Source organism: Rhinopithecus roxellana, chromosome 2, assembly GCF_007565055.1.
Source record: "Rhinopithecus roxellana isolate Shanxi Qingling chromosome 2, ASM756505v1, whole genome shotgun sequence".
Lineage (NCBI taxonomy): Eukaryota > Metazoa > Chordata > Mammalia > Primates > Cercopithecidae > Rhinopithecus > Rhinopithecus roxellana.
The window spans coordinates 77,161,823-77,178,046 of NC_044550.1; positions in this window are offsets into that span (position 1 = coordinate 77,161,823).

A 16,224-nucleotide genomic window follows, 5' to 3' on the forward strand; every position below is an offset into this window, starting at 1 on the left:
ATTGCCTCCGCCTCAGTGAAAGCTCCTGTTGTAGCCCACCCCAAACCAATTCCAGCTCCCAGGACGTGGCTCCTTGGTGCCTCTTTTCACCTCTCCCCTCGCTGCTGCCCCAGCTTTAATTCCATCCCATTCTTCAGTAACTTCCCTCTACCTCTACCTGGGTCTGGATGCTCAGAGACTAGTCTACATACTGTATGAGTCCAAATGACTTTGGGAGGAATGTTCTTTTAAACAAAAGAGGTTGAATTAGATACCACCATACATATTGTGTTGTTAAATATCTAAGCATGATAAAATCATCCCAAATGTCACTAATCCCTGGGGAGCTTATTAATAATTAAGCATTTTTAGTTCACTTAGAAATGCAGATTCCATTTAACAACAGAATGTACACTAAATATGTCCATTATATTGCAGCTTGCAGCAGAATATGTTAGAGATCTCAGCTGGGTTTCTCCAGGACAGATGACAAAGTTAATGCAGGTATCAGTCTTTCCTAAGGCAGCAGAGGAGCCAAAAGCAGCATGCTGGATTGGTTTATAGGGTCTGCATTTATTAGGAGTGTTTATTAGGATGACTAATAATGGAAGAGACAACTTGGCAAGGGTAGGAGTGGATTGGAGGAGAGTCGGGAAAAGCCCAAAAGAAATGGGATGATCTCGAAAAACAATGGAAGGGCAGCAACCCAGGGTCTGTGGTGTGTGAATCATTTGTCCACACACTGATTTTTAAGCTTTTCAAGGAATAGTCAAACAAAACTATCATTTTATATGTTCCACTTGCTTGGAAGGCCATTTACTTTTTTTTTTTTTTTTTTTTGGCTTATTCCAGAAAGATAAATAGTCGTGGTTACACACACACACACACTACACACACTACACACATGTACTTTTCACACACATACACACACACTTCACACACATACACACACACTTCACACACATACACACACACTCTCACATATACACACATGCACAAGTACTTTTCTTTAAAACACAGCCTTATTTCCTGGGCAAAGACAGAACAGTGAATATCAAGAAAGGAAGAATGGGGAAGAAGGGAAGCGCAGGAAGGAAAGATTGGAGAGAGGAAGGCAGGCAAGAAAATAGGCTGACAACCTTCTTTGTCTCTTCCAGAGATTTACTGTTTCTTCCTAGGCCCACTGAAAAACGTTCCTTTTGAAGGTGATAGAGAGGAGGGTGGAAAAGAGAGAGAAATTGAGATAAAGAGGAAGTGGGTCGCGGTTGTGGTGAGATGCAGGGAAATGAGTTGATCCAGACATTAGTGTTGGAGCTCTCACTCACTGTGCAATGTGGGATCTTAGGCTTGTTATTTAACTTCTCTGTCTAGGCCCCTTTCCTGCCAGCAGAAGTTTTCATGATCTTGGAGACTCCCTCTAGCCTTCGTGTTCCAGAAACCTAGGCTTGAAGCAGGGAGAAGGCCCCTTCTTAATGATACCTGAAAACTTTTGCAAGCTTTTAGCAGAAAATGACTGTGGATAAATACTTCTATTTCCTCATTTTCCAAATGGAAACTACATTGCAAGCTATGCCACTTCTTTCCTCCCGTACTTAAAGCACCTGCCACACTAATAAAAGAGTCATAAATTTAGTTGTAGGGGCTCCAACAAAGGAGCAAAATCCCCTCCTACTAGGGCAGCCAGGCTGTCACCAGGAAGTAAAGGCTGCAGGGGAGACTGCTCTTGTGTAGCATGTAGCCAGTCTGGGTGCTGGAGGGGCAGCAGGGCCGAGAAGCAGCACAGAGTGAACATGGGCAGTGGACTCTGCTAACATTGCAGTTTCTTAATTTCCTTCCTGAGATGATTGGGGTTCAGGGTCCAGTGAGTACCACCTTAAAGGGACTTCCCGGTCTGAAAATGGTGTGTGCATGTCTGGGGAATCATTCCCCAGGTGTTCTCCAAAACCAACACTTTCTGTTGTTTGGGGAGAAGGCAAGGAGTGTTATTTATTGCACAGCTGCCTTGAGAGAATTAGAGAGGGAGCTGAGCTTCAAAACAACTTGTGAACTTAGAGACTAGGAAATGGTGGACAAAGATGATTTAAAGCCAAATAGATTAATAAACTCAATTATCTGGATGGTTTTCATTAGCCACTGGTTTTCCTTTTCTGAACATCACAGTTGTTTTTTCCTGCTATGAAGCAGCACATCCCCAATGAGAACAGTGTTTACTCTATTTCAGCATTCACAGAAGCAGGTGGTGAGCTTTCCCGTTTAGCCTTAACACAGACACACACACATCACCACCACCACCAATAACAACCTGATAATGCAAAGAATTGCTTTGCTCTGTCTGTCTCTTTAAATAATCTAAAAATACTCCTTGGGTACCATCAAGGCTAATCATCACAATTATGCTTATAACCAAGCAGGTACCATCATCTATGGTCCATATGTTGCTTCAGATAGGGACTGCAGGGTCATATTAGATAGGGCATGGCCTCACTCTTCAGGAGGATTAACAGAAAATGTGTGCACGTGTGTGTGTGTGGGGGGGGGGGGGATTGTTACCAGGTTTAGCTCCTGTAATTTCTCACACTTTAGGTTTCTGGCAGAGAAAAGCATCTTTGAAATTTCTAGGGTTCTAAGCATAATCACAGATTTTTCAAGCTGGCAGGAGTAGGGCCCAACCAACTCACCGCATAGATGATTAAATTGTGGCTCCAAGAAGTTAGCAAGATGAAGGGTGGGTCACCCAGCTGGTTGGTCAGAGATCCAGGAATGGAATCTTGGCCTCCAGGTTCCTTATCCTGTGCTCTTTCTCCTCAGTGTGGATTTGAAATCTGTTTTGCAGAATTTCCTTTAGGTTCTGTACTCAGCTGGAGACAATACATCATGTTATGGGTTTATATATCCAAAGTCTTCACTAGTCAAATGTTCCCCAGCGCTCTCTGCGCTGGTCCACACTGTCACAAGGCCACATCTCTGCAAAAAGATATGGCAGGAGCACTCGGCTCCAACAGAACACACGTGTTTTTTCATCAATATCCCTTTCTTTGCTCCGAGGTTAATTTCTGTTTGGCCTCAATTTCTCTTTTATCTGTGCCTATTCATTTATATTAGTTTGTATATCAACACTTACATAACTCATCTTTAAATCTGGGAGACACTGAACATAGCTAAATGCAACTCATAGAACCTGAAAAACAATCTAAGTTTGTGTAGTATTTCTTGTGTAGTATTTCTTATCCTCTTCCCATAGTGATATGATAAGTGGGAACTTCGAAATCATGTCAGTATCAAACCTCCCTTCTGAAGATGAAGCTAAATGACCTGCCCAAGGATATTACACAGAGCTGGGAATGGAATGCTCTCCCTAGACTCACTGACTTTTCTTCTTTTGATTATGCCATAATACTTATGAACCTACCAAAATATACTTTATACTCTCTGCTCTTTTCCAAACCCCTGTTATAGATACTAGAAGTCAATCAGATGTACATGACATGTGCATAGAAAGAATATGGAGAGGACAGGATAAGGCCTGAGCAACCCAGTTTGTGCTGTTCAATGAATGAGCTATAAGCCACATGTGCATATTTAAGTTAAAATTAAACATTTAGTTCCTTAGTTGTACGAACCACTTTTCAAGTGTTCAGGAGCCAGAAGTGTGTAATATGGCTACCATACTACACACCATAGATATGGAACACTGCTGTCATAGCAGAAACTTCTAGACCTTTGGCCATCAGGACCAAATAATAATAATTACCATATACTGAGCCCCAATAGTATACCACACCCTGTCACTTGTGTTTAATGCCTATTATCTAATTAATCTCTGTAAAAGCCATGATGTATTATTATTTGTATTTGCCAGAGGAAGAAACTGACCTATAAAATTCTTAATAATTTGCCCTCAGTGTTTGATAGTAAATGGCAGAAATATGAACATAGGCCTATTGATGGCAAACTATAATATGACCTCCATTTCTCTGTGAGGAGTCATAAAAACTGATAACAATCTAGCAAACATTTATTGAGCAGCTACTATGTGCCAGGCACTGTTCTAACAGGTAGCATACGTATTCATAGACTCCTCTATAAGGTAGGTATGATTATTATTCTTATTTTATAGGTGAAGAAATGAGTTTAGGGAAGTTGAGAACTCTTGTGATCATTCGGCTACTAAACAATAGAGTCGAGATTTGAACCCAGGCCATCTGACTCTATAACCTGAGTTCCAAACTGCCACACTCCACTGATGAACAATTGGTGGTTGCATCTGGGTTGTATGAAAGTCAAGGACTGACCTGTGGCTTACGGTTCCAATCTTTGTTCACAGGGCCGGTTGCTCTTTCCAGGTGGGCTCCCTCGCAGGGCCAGTCCTCAAATGCCTCTGGTCAGAAGGATCTGCTCTGCTTCTCCCTGCAGCTGGCCAGCAAGGTCTGTTGCTCTCTCTGTAAAGCTGTTACTGCTAGAAGTCATCACAAAACGCAGTGTCTGAGTAAGTCTTAACATGGGTCCTTTTTCCTGCTGCTTCAAGTTGTCCCACCGCAGCTCACCACAGGGCAACTTTAAGAGCATCCTGTTGACATTCCTTCTTAACATTTGGCCAGCCCAGAAGACATCCCTTCAGTCCTGGCGGGCTGGCTGCATTCCAGGGCATGTTGGTGAATCCAGCATATCCTTTAATGTGAAGCAGTCTAATAGGCTCGTGCTTGGCTCAAAAAGTTGGCGGTGATGTTTGCGGCATTGGTCTGTGGATTTTTAGTTTGGTCTAAAACCAGGAGGCATATGGACACCATATTCCATGTGCCAGGCTCATCAGGATATTCTGATTTTTTTTCTCTATTTTTCCATCGCTTTGATATTTTTAGAGCATTACTCCTATCTAAGAATTGAAATGCTGTGGTGATTTTCAATTGTGTTTCAGTGGTGAAATTCTTTGGTTCCCAATAGGATTTCCTTGCATGGGTTCCTTGCATGGGTTCCTATTTTGTCTTGGTCAACGTTTTGACTTTTCACACTTTTTTTTTTTTTTTTTTTTTTTTTTGAGACGGAGTCTTGCTCTGTCGCCAGGCTGGAGTGCAGTGGTGCGATCTCAGCTCACTGCAACCTCCGCCTCCCAGGTTCAAGTGATTCCCCAAGTAGCTGGGATTATAGGCATGCACCACCACATCTGGCAAGTTTTTGTATTTTAGTAAAGATGGGGTTTCACCGTATTGGCCAAGATGGTCTCCATCTCCTAACCTCATGATCCGCCTGCCTTGGCCTCCCAAAGTGCTGGGATTATAGGCTTGAGCCATTGCGCCTGGCCTTCACACGCTTAGCCTGTCTGAAAGACAAGCCAAAATCCTTTGAAGGCTGTTTCAGTGAGGCTGGGTCAACAGTCACCATATGAAAATTCATAGATGACTTTAAGAGAAGATGGTCTGTGAACTGTAAAGTTGGAAGTGCCCCTCTTAAGACCGGGAAACTCAGGTTTCTTTAGGTACTCTGGAACAAATAAATACTCAAACCAGCCTCAAACTATTGGTGGTATGTGCTGGCTGTGGGCAATACCAGCAAATAACTGGCAGGATCTTCCTGGGATCCTATAGAGCTTCTTTAGTGAGGTCAGTAACTGGCCATGTGGAAGCCAACTCATGCTATCAAAGGCTTTGTAAACTTGGAGGGTACAATGCACTTCCTCCATGTGACGTGCCACAAGGACCACAGGAAAGTCACTCCCACCTCCCCACTGCAGCCCAAATAACACGGCTGTCTTACAAGAGTGCAACTGACCTTATCGTGCAATCATTGGCTTGCCAGGATGCTGACCTGAATTTTGCTACAACAGAAAAGTGTGGAAAGCTTGTGAGAGCTGTCTTATCATTCTCAATTTTTTTTCTCCTTCAAAAAAGATGAACTTGAAATCTTGCTGCCTGTTCTTGGCACCCCATATAATAATGAGTGGGAGATACGGCTATCTAACTAGCGTCTTCCATTTCAACTAAAAAATTTTCTCAGGTGCAGGACTGGGACTTACAACTCATGATTCCAGTTCCAGCTTCCTTAAGGTGGAACACATTCATATTTTAAAACCAAATTGACATGGATACTTCAAGAGGTAGTACATTCCCTCTCGTTGGAGAGACTTGAGCACAAACTGGTTGGCTATTTGTTTATTTTTATTTATTATTTTTTCATCTCCCTCTCCTAGTACTGGTTGGCTATTTAGAAGGCATACTATGATGGGGATTTAAGAACTGGTCAGACGGCCAAATTAGATTACCCAATCAAACCCTGACAGGCTTTGATTCTAGCTGGTTCTCCAGTCTGCAAATGTCTGTATCCATAATGTTCTACTCTTTAAATAGACCATGCTTTTCCTTCTCAGGGTCCTTCCCTAGGCTGTGTGCATGTGTATGTGTTTTTAAATTTTCCTGGAACATCAATACATCCTAGTCCTGTACATGGCTAGTGTAGACTTTTTTTAATTGTTCAAATGTTAATTTAAATGTTTTCTGCTTAGAGGGGCCATTTCTAATCCATCTGTCTATATAGATACATTATGTTATTCTCTATCTCTGAATCTAATTGTCCCTGCAGTTTGTAAGTATACCTGTAACTGTTTGTCAGTTGGTTGGCTGTAGCCCGTAGGAGAGACCTGTGTCTATTTTATTAATGTATATCTGTGTTTAGTATATAACAGGCACTTAAATAATTTTCAAATATCTGGCTGAATGGATGAATATTAAAATCAGATTAAAGTCATTTATAGAAACTACGCTGCAGAATTTTTTAGCTGGAAGACATGTTTAGAGACAATCTATTCCATTGTTTACTAGTGAAGTATAAATACTTCAGTTTCTTCTTTCCTTACTCTGCAAGGTTGATGGTTGAGCTATATACATTTCTAAGTGCTATATAATAGCTATTTTTGATTAGGTCACCTGTTGGGACTTGTTTACTGCATCATCAGAAATCCCAGCAAGAGAAAAGAGAAGTTTTGTTTTGTTTGCTTTTTATACAATATCCAGGGCTTGGAAATGTATTTGTAGTCTATCACTTTCTTTCCAGATCATTTGGAATAATTTATCTTCCTTCAGACTTCATATAGCTCCAGCTTGTCTGTGGGGAGTGGGTGGGGCCTGAGGTCTTCCTCTGGTCCCGTGGGTGGACAATGACCTTGCCTGTCTGGCTCTTGAGCACCATGGTGAACTCTCCAGGTGGGGGCTGGCCACACTGAGTGTGTGTGGGACCAAAGTAGTAGGCACCAATGACCAGATGCATCAGCAACAAAGAGGGAGGTGGGCAGGTTCCTGAAAATAGAAAGCACATCACAAAATAGATGACGAGTTGATAATGCCTTGAGGCCTTTGTTCAGGAACACTCCGGCACTATAAAGGGAAAAATGACAGTGCCATATTCTTCTGTGAAGTGTGAGTCGGTTTCTCTTCAAGAGTTCTTCCCAAAGAAGGCCTTGTGGGTTGTGGCTAACTCAGTTTTCCATTTTTATCTAGATTTGTTCTTTAACGCAAGTGTTATTCTTTTCCAAGGCTTGCTGTATCATCACATTAACAATAAGATAAACTTGACAAAAATTCACTGAAAACAATAAATGTGGTAATTGCATATTCTTGTCCTAGGTATTCCCTTTTTGTTCTCAATGAAAAAGCAGTTCCAGCAGTTGTGTATGCTGTATCATTTGTTCACCTTAAATAAATACTTTTGAATCTAAAAATATAGCAGAAATAAAACTTTCTGAAAAAAATAAAAAGCTGAAACAGTGTCACATCAAAAATAAGAAATGGATTTTAGGGGATCAGGATGGTTTTCAAGAGGCTGATGTTTTCTGACAAACCAATCCCATTACAGGCCGCTATCTAGGGGATCTAAAGTCTACACCAAATAACCAGCCTAGAACTCTAGCAGAATAGGATAAACACCCACTCAGATATCTTAGATTCATTTACACTTAAAAATATGAGTTAACTATGCTCATTGGCAGATATTTCATCAAAGTACAGATTTCAAGTAGCATTTGGTCAGCCCAAGATTATTATCTAGTGATTTATTTTAATTAGCTTTGCTTGAATTAAAAACGTGATTCTTTTTTTTTTTTTTTTTTAAATGAGTCTTGCTCTTTGCCCAGGCTGGCATGCAATGGCACTATCTCAGCTCACTGCAACCTCTGCGTCCTGGGTTCAAGTGATTCTCCTGCCTTAGCCTTCCGAGTAGCTGGGATTACAGGCGCCCAGCTAATTTTTTGTATTTTTCGTAGAAACAGAGTTTCACCATGTTGGTCAGGCTGGTCTTGAACTCCTGACCTCAGGTGATCCACCCGTCTCAGCATCCCAAAGTGCTGGGATTACAGGCGTGAGCCACTGTGCCCAGCCAAAAACATGATTCTTAAGTGTGAGCAATGGTGAAAATTTGTAAGACTTCTACTAGATAGTGGTGCACAAGAGTTTGCCACTGCTAGGGTCATAGACTCAGCCTCATGTCTCTATCTACAGGTAACCCGTCCTACAACTGACCCAGGAAACTTCAGAAAGAAGCAAAGTGACCTGACCACTTTAGCATTCACACCTGATCCGTGGAGCAGCCTGGCTCTGTACCCTTCAGGTCATCATAACCTGTCTCCTCCCATTCACCTGCAGCCTTTTTAGAGGCAGACTGCCAACACAAAGACAGATCTGACACAGCCTCCTCTTCTGTGCTCACACTTCCCCCATGACATGCCGGAACCAACACATCAGAGCAGACACACTCATAATAAGACCAAAAAGCAGTGACAGTGCTGACAATTTTACACCTAGGCCAGGTGCCAGAACCGACTGTGGGGAGGAGGTGCAGGGAGGGAGGGGACACCCTACTCTCAACACTTTTTTGAAAACACAGGTTAGGGTTACTATTAACTTGGTGCTACTAAGAGATTCTGGTTTGAGTTTTTGTTTTGTTTTTTTTTTTTTTTCCCCCTGGATCCTTTGAAGGTGGGGCCTCAGGTGAGGTAAAAAAAAAGTTTTTAGATCCCCGACATATATGAAACTAGCAGAGCTGATTAAGTGAGGGGGCAGAACCCTTATTATCAGCCCCGCATTGGCCAATGGAAGCCTGGGACCCTTCATGTTGTCATGTTGGTCATCTATACAGCATCTCTGCACCTCAAATAGGCCGAAATATTTTTATCTTACAGTTTTTTTGTGAGTCAGGAATTCAGGGATAGCTTAGCTGCATGATTTTGGCCCAGTCTCTTACCAGGCCAAGCTCTTGGCCAGGGCTGCTGTCATCTGAAGGTGTGATTAGCATTAGAGAATCCTCTTCCTAGATGGCTGACTCACTTGGCTGGTGAGTTACTGCTGGCTGATGGTGGAGGCCTCAGTTCCTTGAAACATGGCCACTCCAAGCAACTACTTGAGTGTTCTCATGACATGGTGCCTGGTTTTCCCCAGAATGAGTGATACAAAAGACAGCAAGGTGGAAGCCACAATGCCTTTTATGGGCTTGAAAGTCACACTGTCATTCTGCAATATTCACTTGATCACACAGGTTAGCCCTGCTTCATAGGGGAGGAGGATATACAAGAACATAAATACCAGGAGGCAAGGATCACTGGAGGGCATCTGGGAGGCTGGCAAGCACAGCTGCCTGTTGGTCCTGTCACTGCCTCTGGGAATCAGTCTGCCCAGTGCCTGGACTTCTAACAGCTATACAAATCCGATGCTCATGGAAATTCTCCAGTATCCTTTTAGAGAAGGGTCCACAGCTCCTGACCTACCTGCGTCAGGTGGATGCTGGCTCAGTCCCTTGCCCCAGCCACCACACCTCTGCTTAGGTGGCAGTGTGCATGCGGGGATGGCTAGGAAGGAGGCCCTGATGAGCCGGACACACAATCATGGCTCAGAATGCGGCTTTAAAGCCAGGCCCACCCCCAGAGACTCTTCCGGCTCTAAAATGGCCATCTAAACCTAAGTAAGTGTCTGAGTTACACCTGTGAGGCTCTGGGGAGAATGCGGCCTCAATGGATTTCTGCTCTTTTCCTGGAGGGAAATAACCTTGCTGACTCAGATGGGAGTAAGAAGTTGTTAGCAGTTGCTGGGTTCACCTTCGGTGGAAATCTGGAAATTCCAATCAACCACCATCATTTTCTGCAAGATAATCTAACCTAATTTCAACTGTGAAATTTAAATTTTCAAATTTACTGAAGAGATAGTACATGCCAGCAGTTATACACAGTATTTCCCTTAATCATCACAAAAAAACCTGTCTACGTAGTAGGTATCAGGCCCACCATTTTATAGAGGAGTGAACTGAAGCCCCAGAGGTTAAATTCCCAGCTAGCAAATGGGGGAGCCGGGGTTCCACCCCGTGTGTCTGCCTCCCAAGCCCGGGTGATACAACTCTGTCAGAACTCTCCAAAAGAGAAGGGGCATAAATCACAGGTCTATCCAGGGAGCGGAGGGAGAGGGGGAGTGCCCCACACAGTCACAGCAGCAGGGCAGGAGGAGGATGGGGGTTGGGGACGGCGGAGAACAGATGGGAGCTCCTGTTAAGAGCCACGTTTCCTCGGCTGGGAACCCTTACTCCTGAGTCTCTGCAACAGCGATGCCAGGTCTGTCTCAAGGGCGGCAAACTGTGCCTCTCCCTCCTCCTACAAGGAGAGTCGGGTTGTTCATAATGATAGTTACTCTCTGCCAGGCTTCCTGCTAAGTTAAGAAGCACTTTTTAAAAATTCTCACAACATTCCTAGTAAGTATTATTCCCTGCATTTGATAGCCAGGGAGGTGCGGAGTTGGGAAGTTTAGGAACATCCTCAAGGTCACAGAGCCCCAAGGTGTCAATGCTCACGTTTCAATCCAGGCTTCTGACTTTAGGGCCAGCAGAACTCTTTAACATCATGTTCCACCAAGCAGAGGTTGGGGGGTCAGGCGACCACATGGGCCGTTCATCTTTGCAGGAGCTGACAGCGTTAGCCCCGACACAGAGGGCATGGGCCCCGCGGCTCCTCCGGGAAGGGGGCTCGCCCGCCCGCCCAGGCACCCCCTGGGGAGCCTCCCGCTCTCGGGCTCGGCCAGAGCCCGCTGCTCAGGGGCCTGCGGTCAGGTCAAGGAATACTCCTGCGGGCCTCGGCATTCCTCGAGAGGAGGGCGACTCCCGCCGGGCGGACCTGCGCTCGGGGTGGGTCCGGGCTCCGCGGCCGGGATGGGTGAGCTGGGGAGCAAAGCGCCCAGGCTCGGACAGGCGTCAGGCGCCGCAGCGCGTGGGGCTGCGCATGCGGTCCCCATTTTCCTCCCGCTGGTCTGTGTGCCCTCGGGCGGAAGCCGAGGCCGGCTGGCCGCAGCCCCGCGCCCAGGGAGGGAGGAGGAGGGGAAGAGGCCGGGGGCGCCCTGCTCCTGGGACGCCGAAGCCCCGGAGGCTTTGTGTATTCGGAACCGTATTCCCCACCTCCCTTCCCCGCCTCCCATTCCCGCTTTCTTTTTCCCTGACCGAAGTCCCAGTAGAGTATCCAGCAATTAGCACGCGAAGAGGGGGTGGAAGGCGGCGGCGGCTGCGGCGGCGGCGGCGGCAGGGGTGGGGGCGGCGAGACCCCCGCTCTGGGCTCGGCCCCGCGCTCCGCCTGCTCTGCCTTCGTGCGCCACCTACCGGCTGCTCTGGGCTGCTGCGGCGCCCGCCAGAGCTGTTCCTAGGCAGATCTTGATCTCCGTGGACAATAGACAATGGGATTTTTTTTTTTGGAACAATGATTTATTTTGGGGGGTGGGGATAAGGAGGAAGAAGGGAGAGAGGGAGGAAGCAGCAGTGTGTTTGTCATAGCTTTAGAAAAAAAATCTCTGTTCTATCATTGTTTCTGCATATCCATTATATTGAGGACAAAAGAATCCCGTTCTGGAACAACAAAGCCAAGGGAAATGTTTTCTGTGGCTGACATTTAATTGTGTGCACAAGGTGCTACATTATCATGGGGAGAGATTGTAGAAAAGAATAGGGCCAGCCTCGGTTCAAAAGCCTGACTTTTCTGCTTTAAGATGTGAGCTTGCATGTGCCCCATTTTAGATTGTCTCGTATATCTCCACTCATGTTATACACGACGCACAATTCTACATTTCCTTATAGTTTTCCAACCCACCGCAAGGAATCCTTGCGGATTATTTTTGCACCACCTCCAAGGTCTATTCTTTTTACAGATAACAGGGATCATCATGTTTTGCTTCACAACTTCCCTACATGTTTCTTTTTTAGAAGCTGTTAGGGACCTTGGAGAATATGTAGTCCAACCCTCTCATTTTACAGATGAAGAGGTAGAATGCCTAGTCCAAAGTCACACAAATAATTAGAGAGGGAGGCAGGACCAGACCTCTTGTTTCCTAATCCCTGGTCCCTACGACCTGCTGTTTGATGTCCTAATGCCCAGCACTCCTGGACTTGCTCGCTGCATGGCCTCCTTTCTGGCAGGAGAAACCCCCTACACAGCGAGTTGTGTTCCACAAAGATGGGTGCTAACTCAGGCCAAGGGGACGGAAGTGTAAGCCTCCTGGCTTGGTGGTAATCCCTTTCACCCCCCCTCCCCCCCCACCGCTTTCCACCCCACCACCTCTGTAGCGTGAAGAAGGGGAGCAGTGTGGATGTCATCTTCATGTATTTATTTCATTATTTTGCTGTGATAATATGTAAAACCTATTGCAGTTGTCCCCAACTCTCCAGAAAACATTCTCCCCTGGGATGCAGGGACTGAGCGCCACCTCTGATACTGGGCTAAACCAGAAGCATAACAAGAAATGTGTTCCATCTTTGGAAATTGTACTCAGTGGTCTCTTGGCAAAGGTGGTTTGCCCTTGGGAACTTAAATGATATGGATTTCTTTCCAAGGCTCATGAAAAATCCTTGGGAAGAGGCAGATAGCTGATTATGCTGTAGAACAGAGACATTTTTCTTATGCCACCTTCCAAAACACTACAACAGACGGCGCTCCCCTTTAAACTATTACTGTGTCACACTGAGACAGAAGAATCTTCAAGTTTTAAATGAGAAGCTCAGTAAACATCTTCGCACATCCAAAATGAGTCAACCCATCATAACAGCCTGCTTGTTTTAAAAGTTGTTCAGTCTGTTTAAAGCAAATAGACCAATCTCACAGTCTGCAGACAACCAGACAACAAGCAGAGAAAATTTCAAAACAAAAGACCAGAGCATTCCCTAACTCTCTTTAAACTGTCTTCTAAAAGCATAGAAAAGAAGAAAACACACTTGGGTTGTAAACAATTTCTAAAGCTTTCTGCTGGGTTTTGGCACTTTAAGAGAACTGGTTTATACAGGGGCCATGTGACAGGGGCCTGTTAACAGGGAGCTTAGATCTCTAAACCTCCTAGTTTTCCTTTGTTTGTTCCTTTTTTTTTTCCTACAGGGTAGTGATTCATCCTGTCTCTACAGAAAGATCCACAGTTCAATGATATTTTAATATGACAACCACACACTTAACAAACACCTTGCCTCAAGGATTTTGTTGAGAATCAAATGTGATCAAATGAGATAATGTAGGTGAAAGTACTTTTAAAAGCCTAAGGTACTCTTCAGATGTGAGGTCTTACTCCCTTGTATTTGAGTGTTTGAAGGCATTGAAATTATTAATTGGAGCACTGCTGTAACTGCTGTAGAGCTGTGATTTGGCCTTTGTTTTTTTTTTTTTGACAGGGTCTCACTGTGTTGCCTAGGCTGAAGTGCAGTGGCACAATCTCAGTTCACTGCAACCTTCACCTCCCAGGCTCACGATCCTCCCACTTGAGTTTCCCAAGGATGGCCCATTTTTCAGATAGGAACTTAGGGTTACACTTCAAGGGTAAAGCTTAAGGTAGATTAGAGCATATTCAAATCTCATCTTAAAGAATATCCTCACATCATGTTGGAATCTGGTAAATGCTAACATACTGGTGACTCATTGCTTCCCCAATGTCCTTATTTGGTAGCATGCAAATAAAAATGATCATTTTCAGATTTAGATTTTCTCAAACCGTGGTGCGAGCAGCTATTTTTACTTTTGCTTCAGTCACCATTCTCTGTAGTAGAAAGTGTATTTAGAGTTGTAAAAACTGTTTTTCCATTTGCAGCCTAAATTTAAATATAGGATACAGCCACTAAAGTACTCTCCTGGTCAGATACAGGAGTCACCATAGTGAAATCCAGGACTTCTGACATGTGGCCCTCATTTCCATCCATTTAAGGACTCCATATCACTAACTTCACAAGTGTTTCATGAGACCATTTCCATAGCACTTCCCCTTAGGACACCTCAGTTGACTTGCAAATGTTCTATTGCTAATTCTTTTAACATTTGTATTTGAGAGTGGTGGGTCCATTGGAAAGATATCCAACTTGCAGAAAGTGAAACCTCACCCAGTCGTCTGCCTTCTCTATTATAGGCAATGGGACATATACCCTGTACTTGATTCCACAAGAAATGACCAATGACACCAAAAAATGAGCAAATCTTAGAAACCTAATTTCCCAATAGTTGTCCTGCCCCACCAAAACCAAAAGTCGGACATGGTAGCTCACACCTGTAATTTTAGAGCATGGGGAGGCCAAGGCAGGAGTATCCCTTGAGGCCAGGAGTTTGAGGCCAGCCTGGGCAAAATAGTGAAACCCCATTTCTACAAATGAGTAAATTAATTAAAAGCCCCAGCCTGCTCTCACGTTTCTCCAGGGATCAGAGCTGGGGTTTACCTCCTGCTCAAGGCACTGGCTGCTGCTGGGCCAGGGGAGCTTTGGACACATGACCCGGTTTAACCCCAGGACTCTATGCGACCTGCATCCCAGCCCTGACTCAGCAGCCTGTGCTGTGACTAACTTCCTGTGACTGGGCTTTCAGATGTTGATGTTGATGATGTCCCTGCCAGGAAAACCGGTCCAGATTGGCCAGCTATGAGAATAATTTCAAGTGGGTTTCAGGTAAATTACTTTCTGATCACCAATCCCTTTCTCTTTGATAAAATCTCCTGTGACTCTTGAGGCCAGGTTGGTGGCACTAAGTCACTGGATGCTTATGTTTATGAGGCTTTTGGGGGTAGGTAGATGAACCTTGCCAGTTCTCCTGTCCTGGCTGCCCTCTCTTGTTTCAGATTTTTGTGATGGACTAGAAGACTTAGACCCAGAATCTGACACCAAAGCCTGATGAAACATGAGGCAGTGCCTGGCCACCAAACCTGCCCCCAGAGCAGGTGGCTAAAGGCAGGAAATAAAGAGGGTGCTGGTAGGTGTTGCACCTTAGGCAATGGAGTATGCTGTCTCCTCTGCCTAAAGCCACCTGCCCTATACCCATCCCAGATGAGGGCTTGGTCAGTGGGGCCTTCTCCACTCCCCTCCCCAGACTCTACCATCTTTAATGGGGACTTTGGTCCCTGTAAATTCTTGCAACATATGAAATGCCCAGTGGAAATGCAAAATAATCATGTCATCTTTCACACATTTATGGTATGTTAGCAGTGTTTCTAATAGCCACTAAGGGACAAGAGTTTATCTTTCTATCTTACATCTCATAAATCTCTTCCTTTTTTTCATCCCTAGTGTAAATTGTGCTTAGACCAATAATACATTTAAAATTATAGAGCTTTTCATCACTCCGAAGATGCTCTTGCCTGTGATAGGAACGATGGCTACACCTGAAGCTGAGCAAATTTATCTTTTCTGTTCGTCTGCATCAGGGTGACCTCTGGAAGGTAGGTGAAAGATTTTCACTTAGCTGGGCACAGGCTTTGTTCAAGGCATCTGCTTGTGAGAGCCAGTGTTTAAGGGAGAGTTTTGGGCCTAGGGGAGAGCCCAGCAATCTGTGTCTCTGTTCTTCAGAGTTTCTTTTTCAGACTCCAAACTGAGGGCGAATCATCTGAGCTCTCTCATGGCGGTGAGGAACCTGGGTTGTATAAATATAGGTCAGTTATTTAACCTGTCTGTGCCTCAGTCTTCTTAGGGGATAGTAATAGCTCTCATAAGTTCATTGTGAAGATTGAAAGCACTGGAACGTGTGAAGAGCTCAGCACAGTGCCTGGAGTATAATAAGCACTTTTCAGTGCCAGCCAGCATCAGAATCATGGCTGTTTCTATCCTCCCGTTTCCATGTGGCAGCCTTTTGCCCTGCCAGGTCCGTAGAGCTGCTAGGGGAATCCATGCACCATAGATGTCGCTGCACCTCTGGCTACAGTGCCATGAATCTTTGCATCAGTCTCTGCCTCCTGGGCAAGGACCAAAGCACAGGCAGAATTGGTGATAAGCTGGCAGAAACTCCAATCC